The sequence below is a fragment of the Bos javanicus genome, chromosome 10 (assembly GCF_032452875.1).
Source record: "Bos javanicus breed banteng chromosome 10, ARS-OSU_banteng_1.0, whole genome shotgun sequence".
NCBI lineage: Eukaryota > Metazoa > Chordata > Mammalia > Artiodactyla > Bovidae > Bos > Bos javanicus.
This window is the reverse complement of record NC_083877.1, coordinates 97,566,342-97,587,518: the sequence shown is the minus strand read 5'-3', so window position 1 is coordinate 97,587,518 and position 21,177 is coordinate 97,566,342. Positions and strand designations below refer to the sequence as shown.

At 38.6% G+C, this 21,177-nt stretch overlaps 1 long non-coding RNA gene across 1 annotated transcript; it reads right to left on the bottom strand.

Moving 5' to 3' along the window:
* Positions 1-7,229: 7,229 nt before the first annotated feature.
* On the bottom strand, positions 7,230-12,980 carry LOC133255452 (uncharacterized). Its single transcript, XR_009738948.1, has 2 exons — positions 12,759-12,980; positions 7,230-7,449 (listed from the first exon to the last, which is right to left on the bottom strand). It is a non-coding gene; the product is annotated as an uncharacterized LOC133255452 (long non-coding RNA).
* Between the last annotated feature and the right edge of the window lie 8,197 nt (positions 12,981-21,177).

Below are 21,177 nucleotides of genomic sequence, written 5' to 3'. Positions count from 1 at the left end.
ACTTATTCTAAATCATAAACACCATTTATACTGTTATCTTCTTCATAAGACCTGCTCTTTCTATTTTCCACTGTATTCAAATTATATTGTTTACAGATGTGTTTATTTGGTTGTTGATTGTATACTCATTGCTCCCAGCACAGACATTATGAGGTCATGGACCCTGTTGATCTTATTCACCTATGTTTCCCTAACTTATAAAGATACTTTCATGTCAGTTCAGTTCAGTTGCTCAGTCGTGTCCGACTCTTTGCGACCCCATGAAATGCAGCACGCCAGGCCTCCCTGTCCATCACCAACTCCTGGAGTTCACTCAGACTCACGTCCATCAAGTCAGTGATGCCATCCAGCCATCTCATCCTCTGTCCTCCCCTTCTCCTCCTGCCCCCAATCCCTCCCAGCATCAGAGTCCTTTCCAGTGAGTCAGCTCTTCGAATGAGGTGGCCAAAGTACTGGAGTTTCAGCTTCAGCATCATTCCCTCCAAAGAAATCCCAGGGCTGATCTCCTTCAGAATGCACTGGTTGGATCTCCTTGCAGTCCAAGGGACTCTCAAGAGTCTTCTCCAACATCACAGTTCAAAAGCATCAATTCTTCAGCTTTCAGCCTTCTTCACAGTCCAACTCTCACATCCATACATGACCACAGGAAAAACCATAGCCTTGACTAGACAGACCTTTGTTGGCAAAGTAATGTCTCTGCTTTTGAATATGCTGTCTAGGTTGGTCATAACTTTCCTTCCAAGGAGTAAGCCTCTTTTAATTTCATGGCTGCAGCCAACATCTGCAGTGATTTTGGAGCCCAGAAAAATAAAGTCTGACACTGTTTCCACTGTTTCCCCATCTATTTCCCATGAAGTGATGGGACCGGAAGCCATGATCTTCGTTTTCTCAATGTTGAGATTTAAGGCAACTTTTTCACTCTCCTCTTTCACTTTCATCAAGAGGCTTTTGAGTTCTTCTTCACTTTCTGCCATAAGGGTGGTGTCATCTGCGTATCTGAGGTTATTGATATTTCTTCCAGCAATCTTGATTCCAGCTTGTGCTTCTTCTAGCCCAGTGTTTCTCATGATGTACTCTGCATAGAAGTTAAATAAGCAGGGTGACAATATACAGCCTTGACATACTGCTTTTCCTATTTGGAACCAGTCTGTTGTTCCATGTCCACTTCTAACTGTTGCTTCTTGACCTGCATACAGATTTCTCAAGAGGCAGGTCAGGTGGTCTGGGATTCCCATCTCTTTCAGAATTTTCCACAGTTGATTGTGATCCACACAGTCAAAGGCTTTGGCATAGTCAAAAAAACAGAAATAAATGTTTTTCTGGAACTCTCTTGCTTTTTCTATGATCCAGTGAATGTTGGCAGTTTGATCTCTGGTTCCTCTGCCTTTTCTAAAACCAGCTTGAATATCAGGAAGTTCACGGTTCACATATTGCTGAAGCCTGGCTTGGAGAATTTTGAGCATTATTTTACTAGTATGTGAGATGAGTGCAATTGTGCGGTAGTTTGAGCATTCTTTGGCATTGCCTTTCTTTGGGATTGGACTGAAAACTGACCTTTTCCAGTCCTGTGGCCACTGCTGAGTTTCCCAAATTTGCTGGCATATTGAGTGCAGCACTTTCACAGCATCATCTTTCAGGCTTTGAAATAGCTCAACTGGAATTCCATCACCTCCACTAGCTTTGTTCATAGTGATGCTTTCTAAGGCCTACTTGACTTCACATTCCAGGATGTCTGGCTCTAGGTGAGTGATCACACTATCATGATTATCTTGATTGTGAATATCTTTTGTACAGTTCTTCTGTGTATTCTTGCCACCTCGTCTTAATATCTTCTGCTTCTGTTAGGTCCATACCATTTCTGTCCTTTATCAAGCCCATCTTTACATGAAATATTCCCTTGGTATCTCTAATTTTCTTGAAGAGATCCCTAGTCTTTCCCATTCTGTTGTTTTCCTCTATTTCTTTGCATTGATCACTGAGGAAGGCTTTCTTATCTCTTCTTGCTATTCTTTGGAACTCTGCATTCAGATGCTTATATCTTTCCTTTTCTCCTTTGCTTTTCACTTCTCTTCTTTGCACAGCTATTTGTAAGGCCTCCCCAGACAGCCATTTTGCTTTTTTGCATTTCTTTTCCATGGGGATGGTCTTGATCCCTGTCTCCTCTACAATGTCACGAACCTCATTCCATAGTTCATCAGGCACTCTCTCTATCAGATCTAGGCCCTTAAATCTATTTTTCACTTCCACTGTATAATCATAACGGATTTGATTTAGGTCATACCTGAATGGTCTAGTGGTTTTCCCTACTTTCTTCAATTTCAGTCTGAATTTGGCAATAAGGAGTTCATGATCTGAGCCACAGTGAGCTCCAGGTCCTGTTTTTGCTGACTGTATAGAGCTTCTCCATCTTTGGCTGCAAAGAATATAATCAATCTGATTTCGGTGTTGACCATCTGGTGATGTCCATGTGCAGAGTCTTCTCTTGTCATGTAGTTCACTGTAAATATTAACTTTGAGCTAGCAGTGGAAATAATATAAGGAACACAAAGATAAAGTCCAAGGCATAACATTAATTATATGCTTAGGATTTATTTGATTTTTCTTCCTGTCATTTAAATATCTTATAATATCTGTAGCAAAATATATAGTAATTAAAACATACAAAGTCCAAAAATGCTGAGTTTCACTTATGAGAGGACTGTGTTGATTATCTTTAGAGGGACAGTAGTGTCTTTATTTCACTTTCCATCATTCAATTATGCTGTTATTTATGCATTCATTCATATTAACAGTTTTTGTGTGGTTAGTGTCTGTCATTGTCTTACCATAGGCTATACCAGACATTTCACTCCTTCTAGGGAATTAGAATCTAACAGGCAAAGAGACAAGAAAACCAACATATACCTGAGCTACGTGAAACTGGAATTGTGCAGAATGAACTATGAGAGCACAATACCGTCATCAGAGGAAGCTTAGCAGAGAAGAATGGGCTGCAGAAAGCAGGGGTTAGTTGTAGTCACAGAGGTCATTTCAATGGCAAACAGGGAAAATTATCCAGTTGGTATGATTGGGAGCTTATATTTAGGGCTGAGTCTGGAGGAATGGTGTGCTCAGGTATGTATGCATGCTTCTACAGCCAAGAGGATTATGAATTCCTGCCTGTGATTATAGATAGCACTGGGGCTTCCCTGGTGGCTCAAGTGGTAAAGAATCCACCTGCCAATGCAGGAGCCTCAGAAGATGCGGTTCAATCCCCAGATTGGGAAGATCCATTAAAGAAGGAAAAGGCAACCCACTCCAGTAATCTTGCCTTGAAAATCCCATGGACAGAGGAGCCTGGTGAGCTACAGTCCATGGGGTCACACTGGAGGAGCAGGCATGAGTCATATCACAGGAGGATTTTCATGCCATGCATGGTACAGACAGTGTATATTTAAAGCTCCCTATGGTCCAATAAGACGGAAGCTGTAAGTTCTGGCCCCAGTCATACCCGTGAAGCCACATCCTACAGGAGGATCTGCTGGCCATGGGAGAAGCTATGCCTCTCCCCAGGTGACACCGCCTTCTGCTGTAAGAGGACCAACGTGTCCTCACTTTTATAGATCAGAAACTCAGTTTAGCTCATCTAGAATTCTAGTTTAGGGTGGTCAGATTCACAAGAGACAGATAACATGAGGTCTAAATGTGAAAGAACACTTGTATCCACTTGTAGTCCATTTTGTCTTGCACATGAAGCCTACAAACAGAACACACGAGTTGGAAAATTTTACTGATGGAAACATGAAAATGAGTTAGCATAACAAATCCATTCATCTATGGGGAAAAAACAAAATGTAAAATTAATTATGTGCAAAATCAAAGTCATTTCAGAGGCCTAAAAATAAATGCATGGGCCTTTCTCTTAGAATCACTCTTACTAATTTTCTAGATCACACAGTTTTTTCCTTAAACATTCTTTAAATTGTAGTAAATGTAAGACTTAGAGTTCTTAACTTTCTATAAGGATATATATTCCAAAATAAAAGCTATCAGATTATAAATGTAACATAAATCCTTCAAAAATATGTATTAATATTTACTAAATATAAAACTGTGAAGGTGAAATCACCTTTTATCCAACCTCTATTGATACTTATAAGAAATCTTTGCATCTTTTGACACACATAATGTACACATAAACCTACAGTACTTATAAATATCTTTGCAATTCAATGATAGATTATTAACATCTAGTGGCATTGATTAATATACCTCATGTTTTGGTTACAACTGCTGCTGCTGCTGCTAAGTTGCTTCTGTCGTGTCTGACTCTGTGCGACCCCAGAGACGGCAGCCCACCAGGCTCCCCGTCCCTGGGATTCTCCAGGCAAGAACACTGGAGTGGGTTGCCATTTCCTTCTCCAATGCATGAAAGTGAAAAGGGAAAGTGAAGTCGCTCAGTCGTGTCCGACTCTTAGTGACCCCATGGACTGCAGCCTACCAGGCTCCTCTGTCCATGGGATTTTCCAGGCAAGAGTACTGGAGTGGGGTGCCATTGCCTTCTCCGTTGGTTACAACTATACCCATACTTTACATATTCAATGAATTTGATAGAAATTTAGATTACATCTACCATAAAGTTTCCTTTGTTTATGAATTTTATTGGACAAAATATCCTTACATATGTATGTGTTTTTTTCTTTTATTTTTATCATAGAATAAATTCCTAAAACTAGAATTGATATGTCAAAGGTATGTACATTTTGAAAATTTGGCTTAAATATGAACATTATTGCTTTCCAGAATTTAAGTTTTAAGCAGAACTGTACCACACTTTGATCAAAATTATATTAGTGATTTTTGTCAATTTTTGTCACTCTGATAGGGAAATATATTTGTTTTACATATATATATATATATTTGATTATTAATAAGCTGAATACCAATATTACTAATTCTTTGCTTTACTTTTTTAACTGTACCCTTATATTTTTTTTTCAATATTTATACTAAGATGGTAGCTTTTGCTTATTACTGATTTGTTGAATTCTGTTAATACAACTGACACTGAGAACTGCAGTGTATCAGACACTCTTTTTGGCATTTGGGTCTAAGAGTAAATCAAAACAGTAAAACAATGACAACAAAAATAAACATAATTAAATAAATACTCTTTTTCTCCACTGAGACTCAAACATTTGCTAAGGATTTTGGGGGGGACTTCCCTGGTGGTTAAGAATCCACCTTCCAATGCAAGGGAGTTTGATTCATTCCCTCATCAGGGAACTAAGATCTCACAGGCCATGGGGAAGCCCGCAAGCCACTACGAGAGACGCCCACTTACTGCAGTGAAAGATCCCACATGCCACAACTGAGATCCAACACAGCCAAACAAATAAATAGTCTTTTTAAAAAGAGAAAATATTGGGGGAAAGTTCTGTTTTTATATATATATTTATTTATTTATTTTTCTACATATATACATACATAGATGTGGGCTTCCCAGGTGGCTAGTGGTAAAGAAACCAGTGGTAAAGAAATGAAGGAGACTTAAGAGATGCAGTTCAATCCCTGGATCGGGAAGATCTCCTGGAGGAGGGCACGGCAATCCACTGAAGTATTCTTGCCTGGAGAATCCCATAGACAGAGGAGCCTGGCGGGCTACAGTCCATTGTGTTACGAAGAGTCGGATACGGACCATGGTGTTGCAAAGAGTTGGATACGACTGAAGAGATTTAGCACACTCACACAACCACACACACACACACACACACACACACACGCACACATATATATATTTTGCCACCTGATGTGAAGAACTGACTCATTGGAAAAGACCCTGATGTTGAGAAAATTTGAAGGCAGGAGAAGAAGGGGACAACAGAAGATAAGATGGTTGAATGGCATACTGACTTGATGGACATGAGTCTGAGTAAACTCCAGGAGTTGGTGATGGACATGGAGGCCTGGTGTGCTGCAGTCCATGGAGCTGCAAAGAGTCAGGCACGACTGAGCAACTGAACTGAATTGAACTTATATATATATATATATCTTTTTTCCCAACCTTTCCAGCTTTCCAGTGATATATTTACAAACCAATTCTTAAGCTACATGCCTGTAAAATATTTCTGATTCTAATCTGGACATGATCTCATTCTGATTATTTTTCATTTTCCAGAGAATTATCTTACTTTCTAATTCTGAGTCATTCCACTGAATTGAGATAGATAGATAGATAGATAGATTATATACACACACAACTATAATGCAGAAGAAGAAAGATTCTCATCCATCACAGGGTATGGCTGAGGGAAGCCTGGGTACTGAAGCCAAATCCTCCCTTGCCCAACTCTGGGTATGCCTTTATCACCATTCAGTAAGGAGTGAGCATTGTGCTCTGAGCAGGGAGGGGCAGCATCAGCAATATCCGTAAACTGGGTGAGCCCTGAACACCATGGAATTTGCTTGTCTTTGCTGTGCCTGTTCTGTTTTCATCCAGCTTATAAAAACAGAATCTTGTTGACAAACAAACAACAAAAATAGATAATTGGGTCTTAGGTCTGTTATTCCATTGAGAAACAGAACAGCCTGCATAGACAAGGATCTTAGCTAACCCTATGGTATGTGCATTTTCCAGGGGGACGTGATGGATGGCTTTGCTATGGTAATAGATAACCAGTTTCCATCAATACACTCTTCAGACCTTCACCACAAATTTCATTTGAGTCTTTTATGTTCATGAAGTCTCAATATTTACTCTTCCCACCTTACATTTTTATCTCATTTTTTATTGCTTCTGCCCTTGCTCTCAAACAACATCTAAATGGAAAGTGTCAGAATATTATATCAAAAGTCATTTAGATTACTTTTGAATGGAGAACAGATAAGCATGCAAACTTTTTAGGGCTTGGTCTAGCCTGTTATGTCTTATGGCATGACCTCAGGAAGCAGTTCTTGGGCTGTGACAAATGTTTCTCATCCCTGTAACTCGGGAAGGAGTCTCAGCACCAAGGGGTGTGGGGTAATTGACAACCTTAGGGATAAACACAAAGAATTCTAAGCAAACTGTCATGACTACGTCTGATATTTGGTTGCCGCTTTGTCCCAGCCCTTGTTGAGTGATGTGCTACATCAGGTCAAGACCTGCATCATTTTGTGGGGAAGAAAGTCTGAAAACAAGTCACATTGCACAGTCAATGTTGTTTCTTCGTGTAGATTTGAGTCATCAACTATTCAAAAACACTAAAAAGGATTTTTCAAGGGATTGTTTTAAAATCAAGTGAAGATATTGGGTAAAATCTCGGCTCGAGGAGAGGTCCGGGAGCTGTTCTCGCGAGAGCACAGCGGGAGCCTCCTGTTCGCTGGCTCTGGGAAAGGCGACCACTGGAAGCTCCGCGGGCGCTGCAGCTGGAGCTGTGACCCCGCCACGCAGCCGGGAGTCGGCTGGGTGTGGAGAGAGTGCAGGGAGAGCTGGGCGGAATTAAAAAAAAAAAAAAGAAAAAACAAGTGAAATTGAAAAACCTTCTCTAGAATTCGTGTTTTTTTTTTTTTTTTCCTGTCCAAATAAGGTTAATAGACAGCCTTTTGTGCCTAATTCAAGTCCTTTTATTTCTCTCTTTTTTTTTTTTTTAAATTAAGGGGTATTTACATATATTGACTGTCTTGTCTGTGATTTTCATATTTACATAGTACTTCTAGGAGGTCCAGATGTTTTGTAAATATTAAATCATTTAAAGGTCACTCAATTCAATGGTCCTAAAAGATCACTAAACTCAATGATCCTAAGACAGAGGTAAGAATTGTTCTGAAAGTGTGTGAGAATTCAGGATCAAACCATCTACAACATTTCTGGGAACAAGTGTTGAGCAGAGTTTTTTTTTTTAATAACTGAATCATAGAAACAGAGATTCCCAAGATATGTTTCCTTTCTAAGAGTGCAAATAAACAGATGTGGGGTTCAGCCATGAATGTACCCACACTTTCTTTTTAAAAGTTTGGTTTAAACTAGATCATTTTTATGTAACTCAGTCATGTCCAACGCTCTGAGACCCCATGGACTGTAGCCTGCAAGGTTCTTCTGCCTATGGGATTTCCCAGGCAAGAATACTGGAGTGGGTTGCATTTCCTTCTCCAGGATATCTCCCCTACCTAAGGATCAAATTCACATCTCCTGCATTGGCAGGTGGACTCTGTACCTCTTGTGTCACCTGGGATACTAGTAGAAAATTGTAGCTCTTATGTCAGTCAAAGAACATATCAGTGACCCCTGGCAGATAAAACACTGGGAGCTCATGTAAAGATCCCAGTTCCTAGTAAGTCCAATCATTTGTTCCTCCCAGTGTTTCCTGGAGCCAGGGTCATAAGTCATGTTAGCTGGGTTTCCAAGTGGCGCAGTGGTAAAGAATCTGCCTGCCATTGCAGAGACTCAGGAGACATGGAGTCTATCCCTGGGTTGGGAAGATCCCCTGGAGTAGGAAATGGCAACCCACTCCAGTACGCTTGCCTGGAAAATTCTATGCACAGAGAGGGCTGGCGGGCTACAGTGCTGGGGGTCACAAAGAGCCAGACAGTACTGAGCATACATGCACCATGAGCCTAAGGGCGGTCTCTGAGGAAGGACTCCAAATAATCACCAAATGAAAACATATCATCCTCAAATCAAGTGCTAACATTTAGCTTTGTTTCTTTGAGGCCTTTCGAGTATTTTCAAAACAAAAGCATGAGCTTTCTGGATTTTGCTGCAAGGTTTTAAAGCCTTTAAAAAAGACTTTGACACTCAATTTCAATTTTAGGAATGTATTTTATGATAAAAATAAGAAAAGAAAACATATATACATATGGTGTAATTTGGTGTAAAATCCACACCAAATTACTGGTGTGCATTTTACTAGTTTCTTGCATATGTCGATTTTTTTTTTTTTTTTCAGAAAGTCTTGTTTAACTCCTTTCTGTCCTTTACCTAATGAAATGCAGAAAAGAGAACAGTCATTATTGGTTAAAGTAAGCCTTGACTCATCTTCGGAGCTTCCTTGGTGACTCAGATACTAAAGAATCTGCCTGCAGTGCGGGAGACCCAGGTTCAATTCCTGGGTCAGGAAGATCCCCTGGAGAAGGGAATGGCAACCCATGCCGGTATACTCGTCTGGAGAATTCCATGGACAAAAGAGTCTAGTGGGCTACGGTCCATGGGGTCACAAAGATTCAGATACCACTGAGCGATGAACACTTTGACTCATCTTTGGATATAAAATCACCATTAGGAGACTTTTTTTTCTTTTCTGGCAAATTGTAATGAGTCATTCGATAACCGAGTACATTTATTTTAGAAAATAATGTGCATACTTCAGTGCTTTTCAGGAAAGAACAAATGGAAACTCGTGCATGGAGTTAACACATTGCTGTCAGCCTTAGATAATGCCTTTGTTGGAGTTTCTTTTGAATTTAAAAACACACACATTACAGTCCAGCTGCTATCTAACATAGGTCTATTTCAGCCAGACGTTTACAGGTGAGAGTTTACCAGTATGTTCATCCTTCAATGTCCCATAATTTGACTATAAAAATTCAGTTGTGATATCTTTATAATAATGAATGAAGGTGTTTAGAAGTATGACAAAATCACTAATTGAGATCTACTGAATCCCAGTCTTTAATGAGAATTATGATTATGCATTTATATATATTTATACACACACACATAGATATATATAAATCTTGAAGGACAGCAGTTTCTGTTGTTAGACTTGAATTCTTGTTTACAGAGGCCAGGTACAACTTGTAACCAGGAGAACTAAGGGAATACTTCTGTTACAATCTCAAGTGTTTTCTGGGAATCTCACAATACTCCTGAGGAAGATGTATGGGTCCTGCTTCAGAGCCCAGTCTTTGCATTTAAATTACTCTTTGTAAAGGTTTCAGGTACCTACTTTTCATTAATTGTTTATGAAAGGCTTTGTATCTCTGCAATGTCTATAAAACTCTGAGTGATTATTAAAGTGATTCTATTTTGACTTTATCTTTTTTTAGTGTGGGATTAGTGTTTGCAAACTTAGAGAAGGCACCAGACTTATTAAATCTGCTCTGGGTGCAAAGGTGCATTCCCTGACTGTTTTTTCTGTGAAAATAGATCCCTAGTTTTTGCACAAATAAAAATGACCTAATAATCCCTAAACAACACCATCAAACGTACCCATTGCAGCAGGACAATGAATACTGGGAGTTTGATCTTGCTGCGGGAGTATTTTGAGAGGCTACATTTGTACCACTCTTTTGTGTACTTGCTGAGTCATTTTCAATTATTTTGTGATCTTGTGGGCTGTCCATGGGATTTTCCAGGCAAAAATACTGGAGTAGGTTGCCATTTCCTCCTCCAGGGTGTCTTCCTAATCCAGGGATCAAACCCCATCTCCCGTGTCTCCTGCATTGGGTGCAGATTCTTTACTGCTGAGCCACACAATACTTAGGGTTCCCAGGAGGTGCAGTGGTAAAGAATTCACCTGCAATTTAGTAGACACAGGAGATGGGTTCGATCCCTGGATTGGGAAAATACCCTAGAGGAGGAAATGGCAACCCCCTCCAGTATTCTTGCCCAGAAAATTCCATGGACAGAGGAGCCTGGTGGGGTAGAGTCCATTGGTCTGCAAAGAGTCAGACATGATTGTGTGACTGAGCGTGCACACACACTCCATACTTGCTACATAGCCTGGAAATAACTCTATTTCAGGTTAGTCTTAAATTCTTTACTACCTCATCAAGCCACAAAGTTCAGTCACGGTGCTTTTAAGATTCTACATCTGAGGTAATAATGTATTTTCTTACATTTTTAGGAAATTATTCTGAAAATGCTTTGCAAAGAGGGATTTCCAAAATAGTCTGAGAATTGGGGAGCCTTGCAGAAAACGTCTAATAAAGATACAGGTGAAAATGTCACTCATTTGACAGTTTTCAAAATCAATCACTTGAGTTTGTATCCAAATTTTGAATAGCAAATTAGGTATTTGATAAATGTCCCTTTCACTGGGTAAATGAATATTACATGAGAAACCATAATCCCAACTTAATGGCTCGCACAACCCAGAGATGACAATGTCCATCACCTTGTCTTCTAAAGAGACTTCCACTCCCTGTTTCTTCAAGAACCTACCCAGAAATGTTCCACAAGGCTTGCTGTTGATAAACCTCTCATGCCATGACGAGATGACGAGAATTAACTTCTTGTAGACTGATTGCCGATCATGTGGTCTTAGTTCATTATAATTATCCTTATAGCCCTGGCTACAGCGTTCCACTTAGTTTTCCAGAGTTACAATTCCCTCTCGACTATGATTAGACTGTCTTTGGGTTCATGGGCCTGGAAAATTTGAACAGTCCAATTTAATGAAAAACAATTTTCATAGCCATCTGGAAAGGGTCTGACTATTTCTAGAAGTTAACTTTTCATGTATTAAACTTCTGAAAGAAATAATTAAATCAGCTTTCATAATAGCCCATGTGGAGAGTCTGCTCTGTCTGTTCCCTCCAGCCTGCTGACTTGTGTATCTGTTATACTTCCTCAGTAGTTTTAGAGAAAAAAAGACCATTTATACAAATTATAATCGATGGGTGTATGAGTGCTGAGCATTTTGGAATAGCCTCTTGGGTAAGCTAGATAGTTAGAGACTAAGAAATTAATCTTATCTTCTTGGATTCTTTCATCAAGGCAAGATTTAAATCAATTAATTATAATTTAGGAAATTTTCAAAGCTAAAAAGCTTTCAGGGTGAAAATTATATGCAGGCAATTATCAAGAAAGTTTTTATAGAAAGACAGCCTCACATAATGCCATTTTGCAGGTTCCTTAAGTTATTTATAAACTTTTAAATTTTGTTTTGATTTTAAGTCTCAAGCACAGTGTCAAAATTGTGAAAAAGAAAAGAGTTAACCGTTTGTGATTATAGCATTTAAGATTTCTAAGAGAACTCAAGAATTTCTAGAAACCAAGTAGATAATTTTGAATCCTTCAAGACTGAGTATAGTTTAACTATTAAATAATGCTCCTGCTCTCCTAGAAATTTTTGAAAAATCAAAACAAAACAAAAAACCACCATTGAGCTTAAAATGTGATTTTTGTGTAAATGATTAGTTGAGGGAGCTGGTTATTTACATCCCCTTACGTATTTGACTACAACTTCTATGAAAATCTGTTATACAGACAGACAAATAAAAATTGTAGCGACTCAAATATCCCTGCTGGTAAACTCATCAGATGGTCAGGCCAAGTGCAAATAATATTTGTTTAATAGTCAAACTTGATCTGCATTTTGGCTATTCCTATTTCTGCCATTTTTGGCATAAACCTATGTCACACCCCAAATATGGTACTCACTTTCTAGATACATAGACAGATAGTATTATCAAGAGAGACTTGTGAGTCAAGTAACGATGTCCAAGTGAAAGTGCAGATGGAGATCTTTTGTACAGAGCCCTTTGATTATTATACCATGGCATTAAGAGCAGATAGATTCTGCACTCAAAGAAATATGAAGCTATATAAGCAAAAAAATAACTATTTTATCACCCAACTCTTGAAAAATTAAGGAGAAATGAATGCACTCCATGAAGGCCAAATATATCTTATCATTATTCTAAAGTTCTAAAATTGGAGGTATTTGCAAAGCTAAACGGTCACAGGTAGCCAATATCCGCAATAATGATACTGATAAATCCAAACCACAAAGGTACATCAGTAATCTTAATTTAAAGTAATCCTAATGAAATATCTGATCTAACAAAACACTCACCGTTTAAGTCATTAAGCTGGTGCCATCGATAGATAACTGTTTAAAGAGTAAATTGCCTTTCACAAAAGAAGCTAAATCTACAGTTTCATAATATTCTGAAGTAACTATTTTTTTATTTGTTTGTTTTTTTCTTTTTTTGGCTGTGATTCCTATCAGGCTGTTTTTGCTTCAGAAGTGAAAAATGACCTTCTCTTCCTGCTGTTTATCATTTGCCTAAAATTATAATCCTCTCTGTGTAACTAGCACCATCTCCATAGGAATTAATTGTGATGTCACAGAAGATTAAGATATTAAGCGGGAAACAGGCGGCAGGAAACTGAGCTCTATTAAGAGTGAAAGTTTTGTTCTTATAAAAATATCTCTTGTACGTACATCACGCACTTATTCAAATTAAATATGAGCTAATAAATAGCTATGACTGTTGGGTTTCTTTACCTTGAATTTTCCAGACAATTTGAGGGTCAAACATTAGTGATTCATTAATTAAAGTAAGACTGGCTTTTGGCTCTTGTATCAAAAGCGTAATATATATTCTTTCCATTCTATTATTAACTGGTGTCTATCACATACTTGATTCTATTGCAAATAAAATGAAATGGCACATGCATCAGGAGCTCGTAACCTCAGTCACATATTAGAATCACCTGGGAAGTGTGACAGACTTCTGGTGCCCTAGCTCCACCCCCAGAGCATCTGATTTAATTGGCCTGGGATGCACCCTGAGCATCCTGAATTTTAAAAGCTCCCAGGTGAATTCTCCTGGGCTGTGAGAGTTGAGGACGAGTGTTCTGCATTACTGTGCTCACAGCAGAAAATTGTCATGGGAAACATTTATTTCATCTCTCATGGACACTTCAGCTAGAATTTTTAGAGAGAACCATATTTTCTAAGCATGACTTTATCATTTGAGCGTATCTCCAGATTGTATCTCATAATTTAACTTTAAAAAGCATACCGTTTTACAGAGAAGATAGTGGGAAAAGCTAATATTTGATTGGGGCATGGATGTAAAAATATCTAATTATCCAGGAATATAGCAGAGCAGTAACATGTAATATGCCATGATACTCCTGAGAAATGAAGGCTTTCCCAGAAAGTGGCTTTCAACCCAACAACTGTGGCCCCAGTTGGGCTTGTTTGTGAGCATTTGTAGAACACTTTCTAGGGAGTTCTCTGTGTGTGTGATGCAGGAAGTTTTAGAAGGGATTTGTGAGATAAGTGCTGGGTTCAGTCTTTTAGTCATTATAGTTCATCTATTCACCTTCAGTGTGTACCATATGGCTGTGCTTAGTCATTCAGTCGTATCCGACTCTGTGCGACCCCATGGGCTGTAGCCCACCAGGCTCCTCTGTCCATGGGATTCTCCAGGCAAGATTCTCCAACCCACCCCCTGGAGTGGGTTGTCATACCCTTCTCGAAGGAATCTTCCCAACTCAGGGATTGAACCCAGGTCTCCTGCACTGTAGACAGATTCTTTACCATCTGAGTCACCAGAGAAGTCCATGAATACTGGTGTAGGTAGCCTATCTCTTCTCCGGGGGAACTTTCAGACCTAGGATCGAACCAGGGTCTCCTGCATTGCAGGCAGATTTAAAAATATGAAAAATTCAAAAGGTGTATAAGGAACATATTTGTGCCGCCCCTCAAAAGTGAATGGAATAGAATTGCTAATTATCAGGGAAATGCAAATCAGAACCACAATGAGATATCTCCTCACACCTGTCAGAATGACTATCACCAAAAAGAATACAAACACCAAGTGTTGACAAGGATGTGGAGAAAAGGGAACTCTCACACACTCTAACGGGTGTAGCTACTGTGGAAAACAATATGGAGGTTTCCCAAAACTAAGAGTAGAACGACAGTATGACACAGCAATTCTACTTCTAGGTATTCATCCAAAATCAAAAGCACTAATTCAAAAAGGTACATGCACCCCAATGTTCATAGCAGCGTTATTTACAGTTGCCAAGATATGAACAGTCTCAGTGTCTAAACACCAGATGAGTGGATAAAGGCATTCATACAATGGAATACTACTCAGCCATAAAAAATTGCCATTTGCAGCAACATAGACGGTCTTGGAAGGCATTATACACAGTGAGATACATCTGACAGGGAAAGACAAATACTTGTTACTTTATGTGGAATCTAGGGAACAAACCAAAGAAAAGTGACTAAAGCAAGCAAGAAGCAGAAGCACAGATACAGATAATAAGCACTGGTTGTCAGTGGGTGCACGGTGGTGCCAGTGCTGGGGGGCGAGGGGGAGAATAGGGGTGGGCCAGTGGGTGATTCAAACTACTGGATGTAAAACAGGCTACAAGGATGTATTACGCAACACGAGGAAGATGGCCAATATTTTTGTAAAAACTGTAAATGGAGTTCAAACTTTAAAAATTGGATTGAAAAACTAAGTGAACAGAGGAAGCAAGCACGGCCCACTCCACCAGATAATAAGCGCAGGTGCATGAAAAGCAGACTATTCAAGGCCACAGGCCATGTGTGAATGAGAAACGCACCTCCCTTGGCAGGCTGCATGTCACAGACACAGCCCACGGTCTCTGGTCCAGGTCATGCTCTGCTTCACTACGGCATGGTGCAGAGGTGCAAACCCGGAAGAGACAAATAAATACAGACAATTAAAAACTCTCAGAGCTCATAGTAGGGGGAAATGCTTTCCAAACCTTTGAAAACTCTGCCTAAGTCTGTACTCTTCCAAAGAGCCAGGCGGAGTGCGGAAGTCCAGACAGCCCATTTTGGAATGTATGTGATCTATAACAGAAAATTTGATCACATTTCCTCTGGGCCATATTTCCAGCTGATATTTTGAGTTGCAACCAGCAGAGACCAACTGAATTAAGCTACTTATGCAGAAATGAATTTATTCAGCAAAGGATACAGATCAAGCTTGTCTTATCACTACATGTTAGAATCAGAGTCAAATATTATTTTCTTAACTGTAGTAGTGAAAACTTTGTGGTTTATTGTTGTTGTTTTAACTGATTTAAAATGCAGCAGTTCATCAGGGTATGTACATATAAATTATTATAGGCAGAGAGTTAAATTCTTCTGCACAAAAATTAAATGAGCTTTTGAATTTCTGGACACACATCAAGACCAAAGATATGAATTGAGCCAGACCTAATAAGTGGAAAGGATGAGGATTTAAAAACCTGGAATATTTTTATTGCATGGATACATTCTGCTGTAATGTTCAGAAAAGTGACTCTGTTATTTCCTACAAAATAGAATGAAAACTAGATTGCAAATAATTGTCTTTGTAAGTCATGTTTTAGGGAAATCAAAGTAAAAAAAAATTTTTCTTTTTATTTTTTCATCCCTGCAGGGTGCAAAATGAGATAGTTACAAAGAGTTAAGGAAAATGAGACAGAAATTAATGAAAGTATCAGAGTTGGTGGTGACTACTATAATACCCATAGAGTAGACAGTAAAGAGTCTGCCTGCAGTGCAGGAGACCTGGGTTCAATTCCTGTGTCAGGAAGATCTTCTGGAGAAGGAAATGCAACCCACTCCAGTATTCTTGCCTGGAGAATCCCATGGCCATGGGATGGCAAAGAGTCAGACACCACTGAGCAACTTCACTTTCACTTTCAGTTGTCTGGATGAGATAATAGATTGTAGGTAAAGCATTTGCCACAATGCTTTGCATATAGACAGCACACAATAAATAATTATCATCACTGTTATTTTATTATCATTAGTCCTAAATAGATGTTTATTTTGTTATAAATGATTTCCCACATTGTGGAAATTTGTTTGAAATGATATGATATTCCAATTTAAGTAACCATAAGTTATGGTATGATTTAATATTCTGGAATACCCTGGACTAATTGGAGGTATATTTAGTATCTAAGAATGTTTGTTTCCAAAAGTATTGAAATAGATTCTACTGATTTCTTTTATTCAAGCTGCTACTTATCTCTATTTGCCAAGAAAAATAAAGTTCGATTTTCATTGACCTTGGGACTGTGCTCACTAATAGCAAAACAAATCATGCAGAAATTTTATGTAGAAATCTAGATTTCTGAAGCCACCTGCTCTATTTTCCAAATTCAATATTTTTCCTCAAAAGGAGTGAAAAAGTCAAGTAAATGAGAGATCTAGATACTTGGATGTGGGTGAGTTAATTGCTTCAATTCATTCTCTGGGAGAAATATCTCTGGCAGAGTGCACCATTACTCTTTACATTTTCTGCAGATTTCCTTTTATTAAACAACTTTCATAATCCTACCTTTTTGATATATTGAAACAGTAAGGGTAAATCTATATCTACTACAAAGACAAATGGCTTCCAAATCTAACCTAGAGAATATGTATTTTTTGCCTTCCTAATAACACTAGAAAAAAACTAGTAGCAAATGAAGCAACGGACAAACAACTAATCTCAAAAATATACAAGCAACTCCTACAGCTCAACTCCAGAAAAATAAATGACCCAATCAAAAAATGGGCCAAAGAACTAAACAGACATTTCTCCAAAGAAGACATACAGAGGGCTAACAAACACATGAAAAGATGCTCAACATCACTCATTATCAGAGAAATGCAAATCAAAACCACTATGAGGTACCATTTCACACCAGTCAGAATGGCTGCGATCCAAAAGTCTACAAATAATAAATGCTGGAGAGGGTGTGGAGAAAAGGGAACTCTCTTACACTGTTGGTGGGAATGCAAACTAGTACAGCCACTATGGAGAACAGTGTGGAGATTCCTTAAGAAACTGGAAATAGAACTGCCTTATGATCCAGCAATCCCACTGCTGGGCATACACACTGAGGAAACCAGAAGGGAAAGAGACACGTGTACCCCAGTGTTCATCGCAGCACTGTTTATAATAGCCAGGACATGGAAGCAACCTAGATGTCCATCAGCAGATGAATGGATAAGAAAGCTGTGGTACATATACACAATGGAGTATTACTCAGCCATTAAAAAGAATACATTTGAATCAGTTCTAATGAGATGGATAAAACTGGAGCCTATTATACAGAGTGAAGTAAGCCAGAAAGAAAAACACCAATACAGTATACTAACACATATATATGGAATTTAGAAAGATGGTAACAATAACCCTGTGTACGAGACAGTAAAAGAGACACCGATGTATAGATCAGTCTTATGGACTCTGTGGGAGAGGGAGAGGGTGGGGAGATTTGGGAGAATAGCGTTGAAACATGTATAATATCATGTATGAAACGAGTTGCCAGTCCAGGTTCGATGCACGATACTGGATGCTTGGGGCTGGTGCACTGGGACGACCCAGAGGGAGGGTGGCGGGGGGAGGAGGGAGGAGGGTTCAGGATGGGGAACACAGGTATACCTGTGGCGGATTCATTTCGATATTTGGCAAAACTAATACAATATTGTAAAGTTTAAAAATAAAATAAAATTAAAAAAAAAAAAACTAGTGATCAGATTTCCTATTAGTGAAAATAAGCACTTTAATAAACTGTTCAGTATTTCTCAGGTATTGTAAATGGCAGCTGCTATTAGAACTGGTCTCAATAATGTAATAGATAGCTATATAAACCCACATACCTTAATGGGATATAAACACAGTCTTTGGATAACTTCAACAAGTAAATGCAGCTTTTGGAAAATGTTTTAATTTTTTCATTAAATGACCTTGCCAATTCTCTACATTGGAGGACAGTAAACTTTATCCCTTCTGACCTTTATAAGATACAAAGTAACCAACAAAATTTCCCAGTTTAATTTTACTAATACTCAGGCAAAATCTCTTGGAACCAATTTTCTTACGAGAGCATCTTATGACATTATACAAGTGAAGCAAAATTCATAATTCAGCTTATATAATCTATTATTTTTTCCTTCTATTTTTATAGAAAAAGTAAGTTTAAAAAAGATATATTTGCATGTATATATATGTATGTGTGTGTGTGTGTTTGTCTCTGTGTTCAATATTAAACTACCTACATTCAGAGTATCCTGATTAAGGCACAGTTGGTAAGTATTTGAAACATAAATGAGACAAATCAGAAAATTATCAGTAATAATTTAAATGATGTTTAACTTCCTTGTTCTAATTATTATCTAATATTTTATTGTAGCATTTATTTTATTACTAATACCATTTCTTCTATAGGTGATTAGAATATGTATGTATTTATATATTATGTTAACCTGTGCTGCTGCTAAGTCGCTTCAGTCGTATCTGACTCTGTGCGACCCCCTACACGGCAGCCCACCAGGCCCCCCGTCCCTGGGATTCTGCAGGCAAGAACACTGGAGTGGGTTGCCATTTCCTTCTCCAATGCAGGAAAGTGAAAAGTGAAAGTGAAGTCGCTCAGTCGTGTCCGACTCCTAGCGACCCCATGGACTGCAGCCTACCAGGCCCCTCCATCCATGGGATTTTCCAGGCAAGAGTACTGGAGGGGGTTGCCATTGCCTTCTCCGATGTTAACCCATAGGAACATGCTAAAATTTTAGCTGCTCGAAAGTCAGATGTTTATCACGAGAAATGTCTTGGGCATAACCCCAAATTTCAATACCTGTATGAATAACACAAAGGTCTTTCAAGAAAAAAGATTTATCATCTAACAGTTATTATTAGGAAACAAGTTCAGATAACTGGCTTCTTTAAATTAAGCACCGCAGATTTTGACCAACAAATTCTCAAATATTAGGTTGTAAAATACAAAACATTTTCTTTAATAAATGCAACTGCTAGTTATGCACTCTACTGCCAAGTAATCTAAACTTGTATTATTAGGAATATAATGAGTCGGAGCTCATTAAACTATTGAGGCAGATAAAAGCGAAACGTTTCAATATAACTGAATGTTGCACTGTCTATACTGTTGTCAAAGATAAGAGGAGTTTCCTTCAGCCTATCGGAAATTTGTTAGGTAAATGTTGACCTTATTTTGGTTTGCTATATTTGATCTATCCTCTTCAATGGGTTTATCAGCTCTTTTGCAACCTCTAATAATCTCTTTCTCTTTTTCTCTACATATGCAGACACATAAAGCTACAGACCCTTTGGTCATAGTGATTTAATATGAATATGAATTTTATGGTAACAATAATATATCTCATATACACCTTCATAACTATATAGAAATTGCAAAATGCAAGTTTTTAATTTGCAAAGTTGGAAGTGGAGCATTTTTCATAATCGTTCGTAATAACCTCTGGTTCTTAGTTTCAGCGACCTGACTTTTGCCTGTTCTGTGACTGGGAGACTTGTGTAACTCTGTCCCGTCTCTCCCGCCGACCCCACTTGACCTTCCCAAAATAGCCTACTTGATTTAAGATGATGATTTTCTCAGAGCAAGAACGTCAGCTTTGATCTCATATATTGGGTTATTCGTAGTGATTTTGTAATTCAACCTATGTCTTAGTTTTAAACACAAATTTTTATTAGTGAACATAAAACATAGCAGCAGGTCAACAGTAGTATCCCATTTAATTACATTGCTTCCTAAGAGAGAAAGGGAAGGAAAGAGAAAGAGGGGAATCTGATAAAACGTGCAAGTCTTATCACGATGCACCAGCTGCATCGTTTATCTCCCGTTAAACCAGGATTTTCTGCGGTCACCACTCCCAGCTGTGTGTAGTCCCACAGACCACTCTGTGAGCCTGACCAAATGATAAAGCTTATGGGTCTTGGATTCTTACTCTGAAAAGCCTGTTGTCTTACCAGGTGGTCCTCTACAGGCGCCAAACTCCTCTGAGTTGGCTATAGAACCAAGAGTAGAAAATCCTAAGGTTATGGTATTTCTACCTTGCCAACAAGTTTTTCAATTCCAGGGGTCACATTACTTTTCAGTTCTGCTAAATCTATTAGCTTTATGGGTGTCTTGCCTGATGGGGTGCTGAATGTTCTGCCTTTGGCATTCCAGGAACAGAGCAAGGAAATTAGCTTCTGCCTTTGCTGAATTCCACCTCTGTGCAGCGGGAAAGCCTTGGCTCACATAGAGGCAAAATTGGTATTTAATTTAGACTATGATATAGTCCCAAACTCCCTGTGATGCCTCCCATTTCCATTCTTTTCCCCTCGGATGAACTAACATCAGTTTCATCTTTAGAATGAAAAGCAAAGAACATATTCGGTTTAGGCTGTCACAGCACAGAGACAAGAATATAATTCAGAATTATCTACTTTTAAAATAAGCCTTTGAATTGACAGCGCCGTATTGTACACTACATAATATGAGCTTTTTATGTAGCATTAATATATACTATCTCACAACCTTGACAATTCACCCTGACATTTTGCATTAACATTGCAGTTAACCATTTGATGATACCACACTCCTAGAATAAGAGAGCATTTCAGACACTGATTTTTTTCCCCCCTGCAGTTCTTGTATTAATACAAAAAATAATAATTTGCTCACCATGTCATTTATGATATTCCAGTTTC